Source organism: Bos taurus, chromosome 20, assembly GCF_002263795.3.
Source record: "Bos taurus isolate L1 Dominette 01449 registration number 42190680 breed Hereford chromosome 20, ARS-UCD2.0, whole genome shotgun sequence".
In the NCBI taxonomy this organism is placed as follows: Eukaryota; Metazoa; Chordata; class Mammalia; order Artiodactyla; family Bovidae; genus Bos; species Bos taurus.
Window position 1 is genome coordinate 52635799 of NC_037347.1, and position 23334 is coordinate 52659132.

Consider the following 23334-nt stretch of genomic DNA (forward strand, 5'->3'; position numbering starts at 1 on the left):
GAAAACTGAGTAAATTTCTGAAATGGACCAAGCTATCATCTTAGATACAATCTTCAGTGAAAGACAAAAAAAGATGTTGGGGGTTTGGGAGCCAATTATGGAGATTTCAGGCAAAGCACAGTAAAGGAGGGTTTTGCTGTTGTGCAGATTTGCAGATTTAAGCTTCTGCCTTTCCATTACCTGCTTACCTGATGACTCAGGGGTAAAGAATCCTCCTGCCAATGCAGGAGATGCAGGTTCCACCCCTGGGTCAGGAAGATTCCCTGAAGAAGAAAATGACAACCCACATTCCAGTATTCTTGCCTGGAGAATCCCATGGACAGAGGAGCTTGGTGGGCTGCAGTTCGTGGGGTCACAAACGAGTCAGAAATTCCTAAGGGACTAAACAACAGCAACAACTTGTCTATTAATGAGAGTTTCTAGAGATTTAGTTATTATTTTTTTCTTGACACATAGTGGAAGATGCCTTTAGAGAGACTTCCCTTGAATAGGTTAATGTCTCTTACAAAAGTGTAACTTCTAGGTTTTCAAAGCTTGTTTTGTGTCTGCTGTTTCTTAAAAATAACCATCTCGAGATAATCTTAATCCAAAGGGGGTATTTGGGGTGGTGAATTCTGTTCTCCTTCCCTGTTAAGTCAATAATAAAGAAAAAAGGAGCTATAAAAATATTACATTAATCCAAGAAAGACAGAAAAAAGGTGAAAGTTACCAAACTATAGATGGCACACATAGAAAAAAAATGTGAGATGGCAGAGTTAAACATACTGATAGTTCCAATAAGTTTAAAGGCAGACATTTGCCAGATTGGATAAAATGTGAGATCCAACCATAGACTTATCTACAGGAAACCATTTTAAATATTGAAGACATAGATTAAAATGTGAAACTAGACACTTCATGCAAATGCCAGGCAAAGGATAGCTGGAGTGTTTTCACTTATATCAGACAATGTACAGAAAGAGGAAGGAATATTACGCTGATAACAGGACAAAAGCATCAGACTATAATTTATAAAAATAACATTTTCTTCCACCAATTTCTAGTACAATACAGAAATGTGCAATATGTTAAACACACAGTATTGTGTCATTAAATTTCAGATAATACATATACTAGTCTAGGCTGGAAGGATCTTAAAATATGAGACTCCTTGGATATCATGTTGATCAGTTTACATGTCGGCTTGGCGAGGCTATAGTTGTTTAGTTGCTAAGTCAGTTTCAACTCTTTTGCAACCCCATGATCACCTGTAGCTTGCCAGAATCCTCTGTCCACGGGTTTTCCCAGGCAATAATACTCAAGTAGATTGCCATTTTCTTCTCCAGGGGATCTTCCTGACCTGGGGATGGAACCCTCATCATTTGCTTAGCAGGTGGATTTTTTACCACCGAGCCACCTGGAAAGCCCAAGTCTATAGTACCCAGGCACTTAATCAAACACTAATATAAGTTTTGCTGTGAAGTCATGTTTTACTCTTTGCAACGCCATACACTGCAGTATGCCAGTCTCTTCTGTCCTTCACTATCTCCTGGAGTTTGCTTAAATTCATATCCATTGAGTCAGTGATACTATCTAACCATCTCATCCTCTGCCACCCCCCTTCTACTTTTACCATCAATCTTTCCCAGCATCAGTCTTTTCCAATGAGTTGGCTTTTTCACATCAGGTGGCCAATGTATTGGAGCTTCAGCTCCATGGATGTGATTAATTACTATAATCAGTTTATTTAAGGTAAAGGAATTATACTCAATTATTTAGATGGGGTACTTGAAATCATCTAATGGTATTAAGAGTAAATCTAAGCTTTCCTGGAGAGGAAAACTTTTTTTCTCAAAACGACAGATTCCTTGATTGCTTCTTAGCCTGTTGGTTGATTCTACGGATTTTGGGCTTGCCAGCCCCCAGAAACATTTGAGCCATTCCCAGTTCCTTTAAACACACACACACACACACACACACACACACACACACACACATTTATTTATTTATTTTCTGCTTTCCTGGAGAACTCTGATACTAACATATTTCTACTAACATTTGAGAACATAGGCTCTTCTCTACTCTCTTTTATTTATGAAAGTTAATTTATTGGCATGTTATAAATAGGCCACCATAACAATTTTCTAATTTTAAATTTTATGTCAGTCTTTTTTATTTTTATAAAAATAAATTCTCTTTAGCAATGTAATGTAATTAGCAATGTAATTCTCTTTTATTTTCATAATCTTGTGAATCTCAGTTTCTCATTCTCTATTATTTATATTCTCTCTCACACACTCACAGATTCAACAATTAAAAAGAGCTCAAAACCATCTCAGTCTCCCTCTTTTTCCTCTGAGTTCCCAGTGTCAGCTCTTAAAAGTGGGAGTGAGAAAAGTGGAAGTAAGTGACTTCTGCTATTTTCTGAAACATTTTCTATCAAGAAGGATAGAGCAAGGACTCATAAGTTAAGACAAGATAATTACTCATTTTTAGCAATAGCTTAGGATTGGGTCACAGTAGTTTCCTCAGCTTCTCCTACAAGTAATTTTATAGAAAATTGAAGATAATCTCACAAATAAGAAATCTGTAATAATAAAATCAGAAATTAACTTTGGTTGGTAGAGACGATCACTCATAGAAAGGGAACTTTGTGGGGTGATACCTTTTTAACTGAAATAGCACAGTAGGATGAAAATTACTTAATGATAAAACCGATGGAGTCATTACAATCTGCCAGACATAACACGATGGCAAGAAGCCTAAATACTTTGGCCTCTTACTCCTAAGAAGCTCAGATTTCTGACAATAAACTTAAAGACATCTGTGCGAGAAGCTGTTTTTTAAACATTGATTTCTTTTATTGAAATATAAAATATTTAAATTTAATAAATAATTCAAGATTAATATTTTATTTACTTTAAATGTCAACTAAATTGAGTTAAAATCTTACTACATTCCAAAGGCAAGTATAAATATGTTCTTAATTATCACAGATCCTTAAAGTAAAAAAAAAAAAGAAAAGTGAATAGACTGCTATGAAAAATATCCTTAGTTACAAATATAATTTTATTCTTCAATCATAATTCCTCACTCCCTTTTCCAATCAAAGAGTTATGCAAACAAAATGTTTTGACAATAGTGATTCAAATTTCTAGTGAAAAATTTTATCTCTCTCTCAATTTCCATTATTCCTTTTAGTTAAAAAAAATGGCTCTTAATCCTAAGTAATTCTAACTTATGGACAAAGTCTCTGTGTACCATAAACATTTTAGTAATCCCAATACCATTTGTTTATTTGGTTTGTTTTGTCTATTTGTTGGTTGGTTCGTTGATTTTATTCCTCGGACTTGGTCAAATTCATTTGTTTCCTTATTTATTTTAAGATTGTTAAATTTCTTGACTGTCTTGCTAGAGCCTCTGGTAGGATAAGCATCCATTATAATGCACAATCTTAACCCATAGACTTTATATCTAAATAAGAGAAAGCTTTGACCTCTTCTAGAATTATTTTGGAATAATCACATTTATTGTCCCCTAAAAATATCTTCATGATACAAGTATTGGATACTTATATACATGATATAAGTATTGTACATATCTGTTGCTCTTTATTTTTAGCATTCATAGGTTTTTAACAGCAATCTCTGTAGCTTAAAACTATTGACTATGACATGTCTCCTTCTGATTGCATCTTGTTTTTATCCTCCTTACATGAACTTAGAATCATTCACTCCATTTCTCTCTCTATGTGTATATGGTATGCATATACATATATATGTATGCTGGAATATGTATACATATATACATATGCGTGAATATTTACATACTTTGTGGTGGTTTAGTCATTCAGCTGTGTCCAACTCTTTGTGACCTCATGGACTGTAGGATACCAGGCTCCTCAGTTCATGCGATTTCCCTTCCTCCTCCAGGGGATCTTCCTGACCTAGGGATCGAACTCACATCTCCCTGCATTGCAGGCAGATTCTTTACCACTGAGCCACCAGAGAAGCCCATATATATTCATACATACATACGTACATAATAGCAATTCACAGGGAACATACATCTTATGAGAGTATCTTGGACTATTTCTTAGGTATAAGGGTACAAGAAACTTGCTTCAGTGTTCTCTCTGTGTATCTTTCTCCTTGGGCTCTTTCCTAGTAATCTTAGAATATTTCTTCCCTAAATCCACAGGATTTCTTATTTTCTTTCTAGCTTGATAGACAGCTTTGTTCATATCACTAATACTGTCTCATTCCTGTGATAGTATTGATTTTTCTCCTCACTAACTTTTCACTCTCAACTCCCAACAATCACTTTAAACTTCTAGTTTACTTTTCCCTTTTTACATATTGAAGGCTTGTGAATCTTCCCCACTCTTTGTATAATTTAAGAGAAAATGGGAATATAGAGTAAACTCTCAAAATACATTTGAAGGGATTCTTTACAAAATGAATATGATGGCATTGGAAATATCAGTTCTAAATTCTATAAAACTTCATACCTATTTATTAGATTAGATAGGCAGTACTATTACCTATTTCAATGCAGGATACTTCCTGTGATAGAAAAACCTTTCACTGCAGAATTACTGTAATCTTCTCCAGAAGGCAAAATAAGCTAAAAAAAAAAAAAAATCTGAGTAAACATGTTCTTTTGGTGAACGATTATCCACTATTCTATAAGAGTAACAACATGATATTCTTTTTCTAAATATAATGACACACAGTCAATAAGCACTCCCATAGATATTTAACAGTCTCACTGAAGTCTGTGATGTTTCTATTACCTGTGTACAATGCTGCAAATCAATCTATCTCAACATCAAGACGTTTCTTTCTTCTGGGAATCAGAAAGGGCAGAACAGGAAGAGCAGTGTTGAAATAATTCAGTAAAAGTGCAGACCACAGAGAGAGAAACAACACAACTGAAGATGAGCAATGCACAGAACTCACTGCAAAACACATGCAAACCAATAACCAGACACTTCAGCTGCATTTAAAGCTGGCACTAAGTGCAGCCTTAACAGAATGCTCCTCTCTGGAATAATCTGCTCTAACTGCACTATGCTTCTTAGCAGCATAAGCAGCCCCAGCTGCAGGTACCTTTGCTTGTAGTGTCAGTTCACATCCATCTGATGCCTAGACTCCAGCTCCATAGAGAGAAGCTCTAAACAGAGCTCAGGCCATTATACAAAAGGAACACCTGCCTTATATTCTTTGGTTTTGGAGGAGAGTCCCTATCTGATCCTGTTTCCTTTCAGCTCTCCATTCGAATCTAGAATGGTCAAGACATTAATTCCTAACAAAGAGATTTGTATGGCCAACACTCGCCCCTTTCCTTTAACTGTAATCAGTAAAAGTTAACAATTATGTTTTGGGAAAATTTACAGGCCTTCTGTAATCATCTACTATCTCTTACTTTCCCAACTGCTTCTTATTAGAAAGAAAACCCTGGGAATGGGAAACAATTTTTTTTTTCTTTCTTTTCAATTTTAATATAGTGAAAATCTCTGAAAAATTAAAGCTGAAAGTGTTAGTGGCTCAATCATGTCCAACTATTTGAGACCCATGGACTGTAGCGCACTAGGCTCCTCTGCCCATGAAATTCTCCAGGCAAGAATACTAGAGTAGGTTGCCATTCCCTTCTCCAGGGGATCTTCCCAACTCAGAGGTCAAACCAGGGTCTCCTGCATTGCAGGCAGATTCTTTACCACCTGAGCCACCAGGGAAGCCCACTTTGCTACAAATTCCATATTCTATTTCAGAAGCTTTGGATGTTTTTCTTATTCATTTGGGTCAGATGGTTTTTGACTTTGACTCTGTGGGGGAAGTGACTCAGGAAGTTGGGAAGATGTTGGGTAAGTGGCATTTTAATATTATGCCAGGATTCATGGCATTCAAAATGCCATACTTACTTCCTATCTCTGGTTTATGATGATATATTGTCACATATATTTATTCCTGTAGGAGTCTAAGTTGCACATAGTAGAACCAGTCTAACTATTCTAGCAGTTAGGAATTTATTAAGGATATGTCCACTACAAATTGGCACTTGCCAACTGCCTTGGTGGGGTTTGTATCCTGTGCCGCTGTAGAAGCTGAACTTCAACATCCCCTGAAGGGAGTTCAGGCTGGATATCAGGAATGAGGCACTCTGTTCTCTAGGAAAACTGGCAGAACAGTTCTTCAGATATAAATTTTCAGGAACTGATTCTTTGCACCCACTTCTTGCATCTCCTCATATCTATAAAAATGGTAAATGCCTTTATGCTGACATTTGCTCCTCATGAGTAGCAGAAAACTTCTGTAAAGATAAGTGCTTGATTGCATCAACTCTTCCTTCATTAAAACCATATATATTGATTCCTTCCTCCCACCTCTTTGGAGCAATTTCTCAGAGCTATCTGAGGTGTTGTCTGCAGTGCTGCCCTCCTCACTTTGCCCCAAATAAAACTTAATGTGCAACCCTCATGTTGTGCATTTTTTAGTTGACAGATATTAGTTTTGCCACAGATTCACCAGAAGAGGAGAAAACTAGACTGGGATTCTACATACTCAGAAACTATATATTCAGGGAAGGTAATCAAGAAATGTTTATGAACAACCAAATGCAGACATTCTTCTAATGGAAACACAACTGTACTTCACTTTATCACCTAAAACAATAGGCAACAGACCCAAGAATTCTGCTCCTGCTGTCTCCACGCTTCCCCGTGTCCCTGCCTAAACAGATGCGTACACTGTCATGCTTGCTAGCAGATAGCTGTAGTCAATAACCACTGACTTTGCTCATTTCCACTTTCAAGTCTCATGAAGACACATTTGATTGGCAGATACAAAGTCACGCACCAAGGACTGATGTGATAGCAAGCCTAACAAAGGCAGATTTTAGCCTTCAAGACTTTAACACAAGGAGACCTGAAAAAGGAGTGTGAAAACAACAGTGAATCTGACTTCCACGATAACCTGTATGTTAGCTATTGTCATGGAAGGTTAGAGCTTCACATGAATTTGGCTTGAATCTCCTATCCCACAACACAGAAAAATTCAATGGTTACTCAGTGTTTTGAGAATTCCTTTATTTTTACTTCCTGTTTCAATTAAATATCTCATCTTTATTTCAACTTGTATCCTGAGAATTCCCCCTTCTTTCAGCCGACCTAGAAAAGAATCAAAGTCTCAATCACTATGCATACCACACATTTGGATTGTAGCGTTTCCTCTGGCATTTTGCTGTCTTATAGGGAAGCAATGCAAACTAAATTTTGCTTCAGCCATCTCTGCTATTATTAATTCCTTTAACCCAGTTCCTCCTTCCAGTAGATATCTGATGCGCTATTGCTCCACCCAAACGTTTTGTCTCCTCTTCTCCTCATGTAACCACAGCTTCAAAATTCCACTCATTTCTTACTTAACATTATTTACCTATCTCTCCTTGGATAATCATAGCTCATTTAAGGTATACTCAGAAAAACTCACCTTTAAAGCAAGATCTGTTCTAAAACTAGGTAATAATTAGGTATTCATATCTTAAAGCAATTATATTCTTCATAATACTTACATATCTCATAATTTAAATTATTTAAGAATTCAATAATCATTTATTGAAACTGCAGTGGTTATTTAGAAGAAAAAAAGTAAAATTTAGTTTTTGCTTAAAAATCGCTTATAGCTTTTTCAGAGAGTTAAAATACGTATGGGATTCCCAGGTACCACCAGTGGTAAAGAACTCACTTGCCAATGCAAGAGATATAAGAGAGACTGGTTCAATCCCTGGGTTGAGAAGATCCCCTGGAGAAGGGCATGGCAACCCACTCCAATATTCTTGCCTGGAGAATCTTCATGGACAGAAGAGTATGGTGGGCTACAGTCCAAAGGGTTGCAAAGAGTCAGACATGACTAAAGTGGCTTAGCATGCATGAAAAATACATATGAGAAAAAGCAAAATATAGAAATAGGTAACAATTAATATATATATACTATTAGAGTTTAATAAAATACAAATTCAAATATGAAAGTGAAAATGATGGCTTGTCAAAACCAAAGAAAATCATTTGCTTATTAACTTGCCCTTTCATTAGACATTTCTGATAAGTTATCCAGTGAAGGAACTCTTTCTTCAAAGGTTAATATTTTTTATGCACAAATCACATTTTAAAGATAAAGGAGAATCATTAAATAAATAAAAAATAAATAAAAAATACTTTTTTTATTTAAAAAATAAAATGGATATATTGAGAATGTTTGAAGAATAGTATGTAAACACATTATAAACACCTTTGATGAATTCCTTTTAAATGTACTAGTATGTAGTACATAATAAACAAGAACTTGTCAAAATTCTAAAGCTTAAACATATTATGAAAAATTTGAATTCAATAGGTTAAATTTCTATTTCTCTGAATTTGGTGTAAATTCTAATTATGAATGTTAATTGGATTCAATATAGACTGTGATCAGGTATATAGGTATAGGTATAATCACTCACCTAGATCCAGACATCCTGAAATGCGAAGTGAAGTGGGCCTTAGGAAGCATCATGAACAAAGCTAATGGAGGTGATGGAATTCCAGCTGGGCTATTTCAAATCCTAAAAGATGATGCTGAGAAAGTGCTGCATTCAATATGCCAGCAAATTTGGAAAACTCAGCAGTGGCCACAGGACTAGGAAAGGTCCATTTTCATTCCAATCCCAAAGAAAGGCAATGCCAAAGAATGTTCAAACTATTGCACAATTGCATTCACCTCACATGCTAGCAAAGTAATGCTCAAAGTTCTCCAAGGCACGCTTCAATAATACATGAACCATGAACTTTCAGATGTTCAAGCTGGTTTTAGAAAAGGCAGAGGAACCAGAGATCAAATTGCCAACACCAGCTGAATCATCAAAACAGCAAGAGACTTCCAGAAAAACACCTGCTTTATTTACTTTGCCAAAGCCTTTGACTGGTTCACAACAACCTGGAAAATTCTTCAAGAGGTGGGAATACCAGATCACCTAACCTGCCTCTCAAGAAATCTGTATGCAGGTCAGGAATCAACAGTTAGAATTGGACATGGAACAACAGAATGGTTCCAAATTGGGAAAGGAGAACCTCAAGGGTGTATATTGTCAACTTGCTTATTTAACTTATATGCAGAGTACATCATGAGAAACGCTGGGCTGGGTAAAGCACAAGCTGGAATCAAGATTGCCAGGAGAAATATCAATAACCAGAGATATGCAGATAACACCACCCTTATGGCAGAAAGTGAAGAAGAACTAAAGAGACTCTTGATGGAAGTGAAAGAGGAGAGTGAAAAAGTTGGCTTAAAGCTCAACATTCAGAAAACTAAGATCATGGCATCTGGTCCCATCAGTTCAGTTCAGTTAGTTCAGTTCAGTCACTCAGTCATGTCTGACTTTTTGTGACCCCATGAACCACAGCACACCAGGGCTCCCTGTCCATCACAAACTGCCAGAGTCTACCCAAACCCATGTCCATTGAGTTGGGGATGTCATACAACCATCTGATCCTCTGTCATCCCCTTCTTCTCCTGCCTTCAATCTTTCCCAGCCTCAGGGTCTTTTCAAATGAGTCAGCTCTTCTCATCAGGTGGCCAAAGTATTGGAGTTTCAGCTTCAACATCAGTCCTTCCAATGAATACCCAGGACTGGGATCCTTTAGGATGGACTGGTTGGATCTCCTCGCAGTCCAAGGGACTCTCAAGAATCTTCTCCAACACCAGAGTTCAAAAGCATCAGTTCTTTGGTGTTCAGCTTCCTTTATACTCCAACTCTCACATCCATAGATAAAAACTGGAAAAATCATAGCTTTGACTAGACGGATCTTTGTGGACAAAGTAATGTCCAGTCCATTCTGAAGGAGACCAGCCCTGGGATTTCTTTGGAAGGAATGATGCTAAAGCTGAAACTCCAGTACTTTGGCCACCTCATGCAAAGAGTTGACTCATTGGAAAAGACTCTGATGCTGGGAGGGATTAGGGGCAGGAGGAGAAGAGGATGACAGAGGATGAGATGGCTGGATGGCATCACCGACTCGATGGACGTGAGTCTCAGTGAACTCCAGGAGTTGGTGTTGGACAGGGAGGCCTGGCGTGCTGCGACTCATGGGGTTGCAAAGAGTCAGACACGACTGAGCAACTGATCTGATCTGATCTGATCTGCTTTTAATATGCTGTCTAGGTTGGTCATAACTTACCTTCCAAGGAGTAAACATTTTTTAATTTCATGGCTGTAATCACCATGTGCAGTGATTTTGGTGCACAAAAAAAATAAAGTCTGACACTGTTTCCACTGTTTCCCCATCTATTTACCATAAGTGATGGGACCAGATGCCATGATCTTAGTCTTCTGAATGTTGAGATTTAAGCCAACTTTTTCACTCTCCTCTTTCACTTTCATCAAGAGGCTCTTTAGCTCCTCTTCACTTTCTGCCATAAGAGTGGTGTCATCGGCATATCTGAGGTTATTGATATTTCTCCTGGCAATCTTGATTACAGCTTGTGTTCCTCCACCCCAGCATTTCTCATGATGTACTCTGCATATAAGTTAAATAAGCAGGGTGACAATACACAGCTTTGATGTACTCCTTTTCAGATTTGGAACCAGTCTGTTGTTCCACGTCCAGTTCTAACTGTTGCTTCCTGACCTGCATACAGATTTCTCAAGAGTCAGGTCAGGTGGTCTGGTATTCCCATCTCCTTCAGAATTTTCCAGTTTATTGTGATACACACAGTCAAAGGCTTTGGCATAGTCAATAAAGCAGAAATAGATGTTTTTCTGGAACTCTCTTGCTTTATCAATGATAAAGTGGATGTTGGCAATTTGATCTCTGGTTCCTCTGCCTTTTCTAAAACCAGAATGAACATCTGGAAGTTCACAGTTTATGTATTGCTGAAGCCTGGCTTGGAGAATTTTGAGCATTACTTTACTAGTGTGTGAGATGAGTGCAATTGTGTGGTAGTTTTAGCATTCTTTGATGTTTCTTTTCTTTGGGGTTGGAATGAAAACTGACATTTTCCAGTCTTGTGACCACTCCTGAGTTTTCCAAATTTGTTGACATTGAGTGCAGCACTTTCTCAGCATCATCTTTTAGGATTTGAAATAGCTCAACAGGGGTTCCATCACCTCCAGTAGCTTTATCTGTGATGCTTCCGAAGGCCCACTTTACTTCACATTCCAGGATGTCTGGCTCTAGGTGAGTGTGAGTGATCACAGCATCATGATTATCTGGGTTGTGAAGATCTTTTTTGTACAGTTCTTCTGTGTATTCTTGCCATCTCTTCTTAATATCTTCTGCTTCTGTTAGGTCCATACAATTTCTGTCTTTTATTGAGCCCATCTTTGCATGAAAACTTCCCTTGGTATCTCTAATTTTCTTGAAGAGATCGCTAGTTTTTCCCATTCTGTTGTTATCTGTATTTCTTTGCATCGCTTGCTGAGGAAGGGTTTCCTATCTCTCCTTGCTATTGTTTGGAACTCTGCATTCAAATGAGTATATCTCTGTTTTTCTCCTATGCTTTTTGCTCCTCTTGTTTTCACAGCTATTTGTAAGGCCTCCTCAGATAGCCATTTTGCCTTTTTTGCATTTCTTTTTCTTGGGGATGGTCTTGGTTCCTGTCTCCTGTACAATGTCATGAACCACGGTCCACAGTTCATCAGGTACTCTGTCCATCAGATCTAGCCCCTTAAACCTATTTCTCACCTCCACTGTGTAATCAGAAGGGATTTGATTTAGGTCATACCTGAATAGTCTAGTGGTTTTCCCCCCTTTCTTTAATTTAAGTCTGAATTTGGCAATAACAAATTCATGATCTGAACCCCAGTCAGTTCCTGGTCTTATTTTTGCTGACTGTATAGAGCTTCTCCATCTATGACCGCAAAAAATATAATCAATCTGATTTAGGTGTTGACCATCTAATGATGTACCTGTATAGAGTCTTCTCTTGTGTTATTGGAAGGGAACTATGGTATAACACACTATGACCAGTGCATTCTCTTGGCAGAACTCTATTAGCCTTTGCCCTTGTTCATTCTGTACTCCAAGGCCAAATTTGCCTATTTCTCCAGGTGTTTCTTGACTTCCTACTTTTGCATTCCAGTCCCCTGTAATGAAAAGGACATCTTTTGGGGTGTTAGTTCTAGAAGGTCTTGTAGTTCTTTATAGTACCGTTAAACTTCAGCTTCTTCATCGTTACTGGTTGGGGTATAGACTTGGATTACCATGATATTGAATAGTTTGCCTTGGAAACGAATGGCAAATAGATAGGGAAACAGTAGAAACAGTAGCAGACTTTTTTTTTTTTTTTTTGGCTCCAAAATCACTGCAAATGTTGACTGCAGCCATGAAGTTAAAAGACACTTACTCCTTGGAAGAAAAGTTATGACCAACCTAGACAGCATATTGAAAAGCAGAGACATTACTTTGCCAACAAAGTCTATCTAGTCAAAACTATGTTGTTGTTTTTTTTTTCCCAGTAGTCATGTATGGGTATGAGAGTTGAACTATAAAGAAAGCTGAATTCTGTAGAATTGATGCTTCAATTCACAGTTCAAAGAACTGTGGTGTTGGAGAAGACTCTTGAGAGTCCCTTGGACTGCAAGGAGATCCAACCAGTCCATCCTAAAGGAAATCAGTCCTGAATATTCATTGGAAAGACTGATATTGAAGCTGAAACTCCATTACTTGGTCACCTGATGTGAAGAACTGACTCATTTGAAAAGACTCTAATTCTGGGAGAGGTTGAAGCGGGGAGGAGAAGGGGACAGAGGATGAGATGGTTGGATGGAATCACCCACTCAGTGGACATTAGACTGAGTAAACTCTGGGAGTTGGTGATGGACAGGGAGGCCTGGCTGCTGTATTCCATGGAGCTGCAAGGAGTTGGACATGACTGCGTGACTGCACTGAACTGAACCGATAAACTGTGAATCCTTTCAACATTCTAATAGACTGTTTAAAAAGTTCATTTATGTATACAGAATTCTGTTTATCTCTTATATGGGAAATGATTACCTCATTTTCATATTATAATATTTGCAGTATAAGTTCTAAGACATTATTCATTTCACCTTTGCATTCTTTATTGTATCCGGCATTTAGTTTTGCATATAGAATTACTCAATATAAAGTTATTCCTAGACTAGTAAACACATGAGAGGTAATAACCAGTGGTTGAAAAACAAAAAGAATCAAAAAGTTGATGCATTTATATATGCTTCATTCAGTAGTTGTCTCCATTATTGTAAGTGATCAAAATGCACCACATTATAAACTTAAAATTGTTCTTTTTAGAGCAGCAGTGAATGCCTGCTACTTTTTTCACTGTGGTTTCTTCAAATCTCTAATTCTGGATTTCTCATGTCAATTCTTCTCAGTGTTGTTCAATGGCTTATCTCTATACTTTGCTTTTCAAATTTCAGGTTTCTCCATGTTCCTGCCTTCGATCCTTTTTATCTTGTTATTCTAAGTGTTCTTTCTTGATTCTCCAGAATAAGATAAATGATTATCTATATCTACATCTTTTGTTTAAATGACTCTCCAAGGTATCAAAAACCCAACTATTAAACTCTTACTGGACTCTGCATCTATACATCCACCACAAATACCAACATCATCATTTTCAAAACAAAAAATATACATTTCTGCCCCTTTTCTCACTTAACATCAAAATAGACTCATTGTCTTGATTCTTATCCAATATTCAAAATTCATAAAGCCCTGAATGTTTTATCACCTAAAAACTGCTCAAACTTTTCCCCTCATCTCTATTCTCATAGTTAGTGCCTTTATAAAATTTCCCCTTATCTTGTTGCCACTGAAATTTCTTTCTAAAACATTATTATTATTAGTGTTATTATTATTATTTTTTCTAAAACATCATTCATCAAAAGTACTTCATTGTATACAGATTGTTTTTATGCATGATGATATTTTCATGGTTTTGTTTAAGTTTTTATAAGATTATAGGGAATAAGTACAATATCAGAAATAAAATGTACCTTGACCTCATGGTTTTCTTTCCTTCTGAGTAATTCTTAGCATAGAAGAAAAATTAGTGCTGACCAACACTTCCAACCTTTATATCCATCTTTTATGCTCATTTTAGCATGCTATTTTCTATTTCTAAAATCATGGGAACCTTAAACTAAGCTCATATATTCTCTCCATTTTTATTTTTCATTTATCTTTTTCTTCTTTCTTCTTCTGGTATCTTCTGACATATAACTTTTCATACTGTTAGGTTTTCCATTTCCATGATTCTTTATGTTATGCATACAATTTTATTGCAGAACTTAGATTAATAACTATAATTATATACATTTTATATACTTACAAGTATTAGAGCTTCCCTGGTAGCTCAGCTGGTAAAGAATCTTCCTGCAGTTCAGGAGACCCTGGTTTGATTTTTGGGCTAAAAGATCCGCTGGAGAAGGGAATAGCTACCCACTCCAGTATTCTTGGTTTTCCCTGGTGATTCAGCTCATATAGAATTTGACGCCTAGGTTGGGAAGATCTCCTGAGAAGGGAATGGCTACCCACTCCAGTATTCTGGCCTGGAGAGTTCCACAGACTCAATAGTCCATGGGGTTTCAAAGAGTCAGACACAACTGAGTGACTTTCACTTTCATCTTTTCATTAAATCAGTCAACTGGTAGAAAAAATCCTATCTATCTTTATTGAAATCCTCATCTTCTAATAGGTTATTTAGAGCCATAAAGTGTTTATTATTAATTTTGAAATAAATAAATTCAGCAGAATTTTTGACAGTATTTTGACTGTACTTTGACAGTATTGTCTCTCAGGAAAGCTGTTGGCCTCTACATTCCCATTTTCTTCATGGCCTTTACAAATTAAGTATCTCTCTCTTGCTTTCTCAAGGTGTCTCTTTCAACCAGCCCTCTACATTTTGTACAGATATGTACTCTACAACCAACTACTGAGACAACTCAAACTACGCAAGATATTATGGTGTTTTCTTCCTCCCTCCCTGCTTCTTATCCACTTTTTCCAAATTCTTGCCAAATTTCTCCTAAAAGAAACCAAAGTTTTGCTTTCTAATAATCCTTTCAGTCTCTCAGACATCTAAGCTGCTGAGCATAGCTCAGCAAATCCATGCAATCTTACAGATTGGTGCCAGTGGAAATGCATGACTTGTTGGCTCTGCTGGGTCCTCAGAGCAGCTCAGCTATGCCTCTTCTACTTAATAAGGTCCCTGTTTTCCTTTGGCTCAGCAGTTATCTCTATCATTCACACCTTGCTATTAACCCTCCTCCTAATGCCTCCCAACAGTCTTCTTATTCTCAGTACATGAGTCCAGTGGTTATTCCACTTGAAAACTTCAGCTTTCTATCCTTAATATGCCTCCCTTTGATCCTCTTGTTTGAATTTCATTTATTTTTGTCTCCTTCATCTATACCAATTATATGACCCAGATATCAGTATCCTGATAATAATTTTCTACTTTTTTTGGCTGCACAGCACAGCTAACAAGATCTTAGTTCCCTGACCAGGGATTGAATCCAGGCCTTTAACAGTAAAAGCTCACAGTCCTAACCACTGGACAGTCAGGGAATTCTCTATTTTAGTTTATAATATAGCTGCTTTCTAAAAATTCAACACTCTTTAGAATATGGTCTTCAAGATTCAGCAGACACTAATTGCATTTCATTGGGCATGCTACTTAACCTGTTCAACCATTACCTTCTTTAGATATGAAATAAGATAATATCTTCAATACTTTGGCCACCTGATGCAAAGAGCCAAGTCATTGGGAAAAAACCCTGATGCTGGGAAAGATTGAAGACAAAAGGAGAAGAGGGCAGCAGAGGATGAGATGTTTGGATAGTATCACTGACTCAGTGGACATGAACTTGGGCAAACTCCAGGAGATAGTGAGGGACAGGGAGATCTGGCATGTTGCAGTGCATGGAGTCACAAAGACTTGGACATAACTTAGTGACTGAACAGAAACAACCATTCCACAGAGTTTTGAATGAGATAATATTTGCAGAATTATTAGCTCAGAATTCATTATGAATTGAGTACCAATATATGTCAGGTACAATTCTAAAATATGTGAAGGAAAGAGTATTGGAAAAATTCAATTATTTTCATTGGAGTTTATATTGTTGTAGGAAATTGCCCATAGCAATGTTTCTCAGTATTACTTCATTCTGCCCATTTCCACCATGAGCAAACCACCATGAGAGTACTAAGTACTCTCCTTAGTACTCCTGAAGGAGACCCTGGCAATGGTCCCTAGTGATTCCTCACTCTCACCAAGGTCTCATTCCAGTGCATCCTGCAACCTCCTGTAAGACTGAGGTTCTGCAACCTAACAGGTCTGTGAGTCCTTCCCAGATTAGGTTCCCTCACCTCTGTTCTTTGCCTGCCTTTTATCTGTAGGAAAATCTTAGTCACATAATAAATTTAATCAGATAACTAAGAAACTGAAGAAAGAAAGGAAAATAATCAAGCAAAACAAAGAAATACATTAGTCATTAAACAAAGTCAAGGACATTTAGTTCTTCCTCAAGAGCTATAGGCAATATTCTGAGTCAAGTCCTCTGAGCTGTTTTGCAGTTATTGAAAGCCACACCAGGTGGAAAAAGTTAACTGTATGCTGCCCACACTGACCAACTGAGACACACACACACACACACACTGCCCACAAGCACAGAGACCATGAACCACTTGGAGCCACAATGTTGATGATGCTGATTCTCAGTTACCTCACCACCAATCAATCAGAAGAATGTTCATGAGCTCATCCCACCCTGCTCCTGAAACACTATGAGACATTTCACTGCTCCCTCTGGGGTGGGACACAGTTTTGAGGGCATTATCCCACTGTGGCTCCCTCTGCCTGTCAAAGTAGGAAAGCTATTTCTTTCTACTTAACCCAAAACTCTGAGATTTAACCCAGCACAGGCATACAGAGGTCAATTTGGCAATAGTTCCCAAAAGCACATTTGAAATGTTATTGGTTTTCTGTTAAAAAAAAAAAAAGAAAAAAAAAAGAAAAAGAAAGAAATTGAAAGGCTCCCAATTATCCAGTTGCTTATTCTCAGCTAGCATTCAAGATCCTCCGGCCAGCTTCCCACTTGGCTCTACCCCTCCCCCATCTCCTGCTTCCTTTGACCCCAAAGTTTTGCTTCTCTCTCTTCCCTCTGTTGCTCCTTTCCCTCTGCCAGTAAGATCTTTTTTTTTTTTTTTTTCTCTTTAATAAGGTCATTGCAAATGGCATGGTTTTTACAGACTCTTTCTGTTTTCCTAGAGGAGGAATGATCTTGCTTTTGAGTACCTTGCCCTTTGAACTAATGCTAAAGAAGGCAAGAACTGAATGCTCTCCCTTTGTATGTTGCTTACCTGAGGATTCCTTATCTACTCACCAGGATGTACACTCCTAAAAGATTGACTTGTCCTACTACAGTGCTCTGAAAACACCAAGCATACAAAGAAGCTTGTTCTCTCCTTTACTTAATTACTTTTGTATTACCGAGAGTACAAGGCCTGATACAAAGAGTTGCTCAATAAATATTTGCTGAACTGAGTTGATTATATAGAGGAAGTTTGCCTCTAATAAGTGTTACAACACTTTATAATTTGAACTTTGAGTGTGACTCCATGTCCATTACCTTTCTTATGGTCTTTTTGGTCTTCATTTACAAGATATCTTAGCACATATTCCAAACTTTTATTCATGTTACATAATGTTGAAAGTTGTAGCTACAAGGGCTATGGCCTGGAATTTAATTCCAGCTGAGAATTGTGGTGTAGTTAAGTATTCCTATACAATTTAGTTTAATGAGAGCCATAATGTATTATTACCAAGAAAAAGTAACTAGAAGGTTGGTTGACCAAGCAGTGTGAAACTGAAATAAGCAACCGCTTCCTAATTAGAAATGAAAAGAGTCTGCATTTCTAGGGTTTGGCTAAGTGTTGGAGGAGGTCATCAAGAGGATGTGACTGCAGCCTGAACCAGAGAGCTGGACCCCAAAAAAACAGAGGTTCATCACTCCTCCCCGTCCTGGGAACGTACATTCTGCCTGCCATTCCCACAGTGGAAGCCACATTCATGGACACAATCTTGAGAGAGAAATGCATTGCCGAGACCAGGTGGATGGTGTACATGAACCTAGTTCAGGCCTCCGTATAAATTCTTAATCGTCTGGCAGGCAGATGCAGAGATCCACGCATCCTGGGGCCACCAATGCAAGCCTGGCAGGTGAGTCTCCTATTTATTAAACCTGCCCCCCACCAAGCCCAAGTGGCTGCCTCTTTCCTAGGTCTCTCCTTGTCTTCTGGGGCCAGTTTACAAACCAAGACCAAATTGACCACAAATGTTCTTTTATTTTTATGGTTTTTATTCCCCTTAGAAGTATCTGGGGAATAAAAAGCCAGTCTGGTCTTCAGTGGCTCACTTTGTGCTTCTTTATTACGGTCAGTTACAGGAGATGAGCAGTCAATGTGTCACTTTAAGAAGAAAATCTTCTTAACCTTGAAGGGATGAATCAGGTGTGAAATGTTCTGTTTGATACATTCGGAGGGATGCTTTCCTAGATTTATGCTATAAAATTGAAAAACATTTTACACACTGAGGTCTGACTCAGGCTCTAGTTCAATAAAATCTACGAACACTGCTTCTCTTTCCTTTTGATAAAAACACTACACTTTGCTATTTTCCTAGAATTAAATGAATAACTTTTAACATCCATCAGTATAATGGGGTATTCTTTAATTGATCCAAGCCATATAGGTTCTGAAGGCACTGTTGTTTTCAGGGGGAAAAAAAAACAAAAACTGTCCTTGTGTGTAATTTTGTTCTTGTATTTTTCTCATATATTTGAATGAGAAAGCTTTTTTTAAATCACATATGCATCTGTTGTAATTCCTAAATGATGATGAATAGCAGGTGTGTAATTATAAATTAGTATCAGATGAAAAAGAAGAGGTACATTTTTTTACATGCAGAAATCTGCAATCATAGGAAGCTTGCTCTGAGCCTCTGCTCTCTCTAGCCCTATCTCTAACGGGAGATGAAATAATGAAAAAATATTTGGCTAAACTGCTGGCAAAACTCTTCCTGTTTGTACCACACTTGGAAACAGACTCTTGGGACTAGCAGTGGAATCCTTCCTATTGATTGGCTGGTTAAATAGAGGACTATTAGCTTCAGACAGGCTAGATTGATTATACAGCAGCAGCGAGAGCGGAGACTCGGAGCTAAGTGAGCCTCAGGGTGAAAAGGAGAGCGGGGGACGCAGAGTGCGGGGTGGGAGGGAGGCAGGCGCCTTCCAGCGCATCCCTGTGTGACTGCCGTGCCCAGCGCCTTGCTCCGCAGCTCCCTCAGTCAACAACTTACTGAGGCATCTTTTCTTTCACAAGAGGATGTCAGCTCCGAGCCCCTGAAAGAAATCACAGACTTCACCTTGGAATAGTTCATCCACTCCTGCTTCATTAACGAGGATTTTGAAAAGAAAACCCCAATCAAGTTCCCTTTCCAGCCCCACGTTGTTCCCGAGTTGAATAGAAACCGTGTCCGGCTCCTGGTAAGAAAATTAAATTTTTCTCTCTGGATTTCTTTTTGAGACATCCACAGTAAAATACATCAGAGCTTTGCGTGCTTTAAAAATTGAGTTTCGGTGATATATTAAACTTAATACAGTATACAGGCATGTGGATTTAGGAATGTGTTAATGCATATTTATATGAGTATATTTGCTATTTTATCTCCAGGGATATGTAAGTTTCTTTTTCTGTTTTATAAAACCACTGGATTATAAGTTTATGAGTAGATCATCTGTGTGAAGAAGAGAAATAAGCAAAGTTCACACTAAAAAAGAGCATTTTTGGTGACAGCCCTGAAATATGTGCACATATATGGCTCTTAGCTGTTAAGCAACTTTGAGAAATAATAGCCAAGCAGGAAAGGACCACTGCTGCATTAAATGTCTACTATTATATTTCATGCATAGAAGCTACTGTGTGCTTTTCAGTGATTGTCAGTGGTGAATTTTTCCCCCTAAATCTGTCTTTTGATTGCAGTCTTAATTCAACATAAATATGATGCATCTTAAATGATTTGGCATTAGACTGCCATCTTATTATAGCTAAGTTATTGACAGCTAGAATTTGGTCTTAAGAAAGTACTGAGCTCAGGCAGGGAAATATGAGTGTGGAGATGTTCAGCTAGTAATAGAGCTACAGTTCTCTCAGTTAATTTCAGTGTCAGTGAAGGTAAGCGCTGGTAAAGTATCTGTGAATATATGGGAACTTTGCACATATTAAATTATCTTCTGGTAACAGGGATTTTTTTCATGTTTCTGCTGAAAGTGATGGGATGGAATAGGAATGGTGGGTTGGGGCAATGCAGTACTGATATGGTTGGTTAACCTTAGGTTTATAGGTCACAAATGTCAACTGTTAACGAGACAGCATTGTGACATCAGACATAAAGGATTTATTTCATCCTTGCTAGGACTAAAATGGTTTGTGAGATTTTTTGATGGCAATTTATTTGGTCTGTGATCAATGAAGTGAGGTATTGTATTCTAAGAGCTGTTTGGATTGTCAGTTTCAAGTAAAGTTTCCTGAGTCAGTCCTCTAATCAACCAAGTTTCCATCTGTGATAAGTCCACAAAACTTTTAAATATGTTATACAGTGTTTCACATGAGAAGGTGATGGCCAAAAACGTGTTAGACAATGTAGCTGAACTTCTTCATGTTACATTCTCTGAATGGCAGTATTTGTGTATGTTTCACCCTCACTTGTGTTTAAACATAACTACATACTTGAAAAGCATAACTTTTTATGATATCTATTTTGTTTTCCAAATGTGAATAATATTTTCATATTTTTTAAGTAAATATTACCTCTACCTAGATATTTCTATTTATAATAGCCATATCAGAAGGGAATGATTGTATCATTAATGTAGACTTTTTAAACTGCATTTTGACTAAAGGAATAGAAATATGTATTGGAGAATACTAAATTTTTAAACTTTGAATTGAGTCATTTAAAAAAAAACATCTTTTTGGGTATCATATTTGACAAACTATGTGTATATTAGCACTATTGTATCAAATCCACATATAGCATTTATGTTAAATCAGTTATAATTTTGTTTAATTATGCTAACTTTTTGTTCAAATACAAAGTAGTGTTTTAATCCTTTTATTTTATTATTTTTACAAATAATATAACACATTTCAACAAAGGATATACTTAAGATTTAGTGAATTACTCTTATAGTTTCTATATTTAATACACAAAATTATTTAAAATTTCATTACTTTGTTGGAACAGTATTAGTGTCAGGTACTTATGCAGTATATTTTCCTTATAGCACTTATTTATGGGTTCTATTGGGGAAAACACAGTAAGAAATTCTCAATTGTGTTGTATGATTATATGAGAAAATTTAATTAATTCTTTAGTATGGACAGCTGTAAATCTTCATCCTTAATTTTTCACATATTAGGCTTATACCTCCTTTAAAAGATTTTTAAAATACTTTCTTTAAATTGATATTTAGGCATCCTTCTTAGCTTACGGTATTACTTTGATTCTCTTTTGTTTTGTTATTTTACAATTTCAGTGCTTAACCCTGTGAAGGATTTGCTTCCCCATCTTCTTAAAAGGAAATTGTATCATGATTGGGGAAAAAAAAGTGTTATTTTAAAAAATAATATTTCACACTTTCCAACTATGTAATTAATATGGCTCCTGCATGTCAGATCAGTGCCTCTCAGCAGGCATGAAGACATGTATCCTAGCAGTCATGTATATAAACCAGTCTAGATATGAAATTCAGCAGTTTAGTCAATTCAGCTCAGGAATTTTCACTTTTCTATACCATCTTTGGAGGGCTCCATCTGACATTTTATTCAACTTTCCATTCATTTCCATAGTATCAGATGTCTTTCAGGCTTAGTGAATCAATAAGAACTGAGCAAGCACCACCTATTCTGTTTTTTATAGGTATCCGCACCATTAGGGGGCTCTTTCTTCCTGTGTTATACACAGTGGTTTCACTGTGAGAGGTTCTACTGCTTTCTTAAAGTATTTACCTGTTTTTAAAATGTTGAGTGCTGCTTGAAGTAGGTTTCTCCTATTCCCCACAAAAAGAAAAGTTTTCAGATCAACAAAAATTCTTTGTTTTCACAAGAAAGTGAATGTGTCTTACGCTTTTTATGTTTTCTCTTTCAAATATTCTTATATACAAAAGGTTTAATTTTTGAAAATAACAGAGGCTTCAAATATTAAAATGACTGATTTTAAGAAAATACAAAGGTTATATATTATGCAACTAGCATCATAAATGTTCGTATAAGGAAAAAACTAAAGGGAGGACACTTCTTTTACAATTGTCTGCAAATAACTGTGAACCACGTAGACAGAATGAGTGACTCTGGGCTCACATGCAATTTGCTTCCAGAAGAGAACAGCAGGGAGCTAAGAGAATATTACTTATTTTCTACAAAAACAGACATGGAAGAGTTGAAAATAATAGAATGGTGTCACTATCTATACACATTCAGGAGCTATATTTTTAAATCTGTGTGTGTGCTCAGTCACTCAGTAATATCTAACTCTTTGCAGCCCCATGGACTGTAGCCTTGCAGGCTCCACTGCTCATGGAATTTTCAAGACAAAAGTACTGGAGTGGAGTGCCATTTCCTAGTCCCGGGGGTCTTTCTGACCCAGAGATTGAACCTGCATCCCCTGTGTCTCCTGCATTGGCAGGTGGATTATTTTCCACTAGCGCCTCCTCTTCAAATTCTTCATCATTCTGTATGAAGCTTTCATACATGTACACAGAGGGTGATGCAAGGGCTTATTGTCAGGATAAAGGTATTTCCTGCATCACTTATGGAAGCCATGGTTTAGTCACTAAGTCACGTTTGACTATTTGCGACCCCATGGACTATATAGCCCACCAATCTCCTCTGTCCATGGAATTCTCCATGCAAGAATACTGGAGTGGGTTTCCATTTCCTTCTCTGGGGGATCTTCCCCAGCCAGGGATTGAACCTGGGTCTCCTGTATTGCAGACAGATTCTTTACCAACTGAGTCACCAGGGAAGCCCTGTGGAAGCCATACACATTGAATTACACTGCAGCCTTTATTAATAAATGGAAACACAGTCCTCACATTGCCAGAGCGGCTAAAGATGTATCCTGGCTGCTGTTTTATTTGGGAATCAGTCGACACTTAATGATGTCTCTGTGCAAAAACAATCTATTTGGTAGGTCTAGACATTTCATCACATGATGACAACTACAGGAAATAATAAAAGGTGAAATCTACTTTCTGAGATTTTATGTCAGAAAG

The 23334-nt window shown here is 37.3% G+C and overlaps 1 non-coding gene across 1 annotated transcript; it reads right to left on the minus strand.

Moving 5' to 3' along the window:
• Positions 1-23012: 23012 nt before the first annotated feature.
• On the minus strand, positions 23013-23084 carry TRNAC-GCA (transfer RNA cysteine (anticodon GCA)). Its single transcript has one exon. It is a non-coding gene; the product is annotated as a tRNA-Cys (tRNA).
• Positions 23085-23334: the final 250 nt, after the last annotated feature.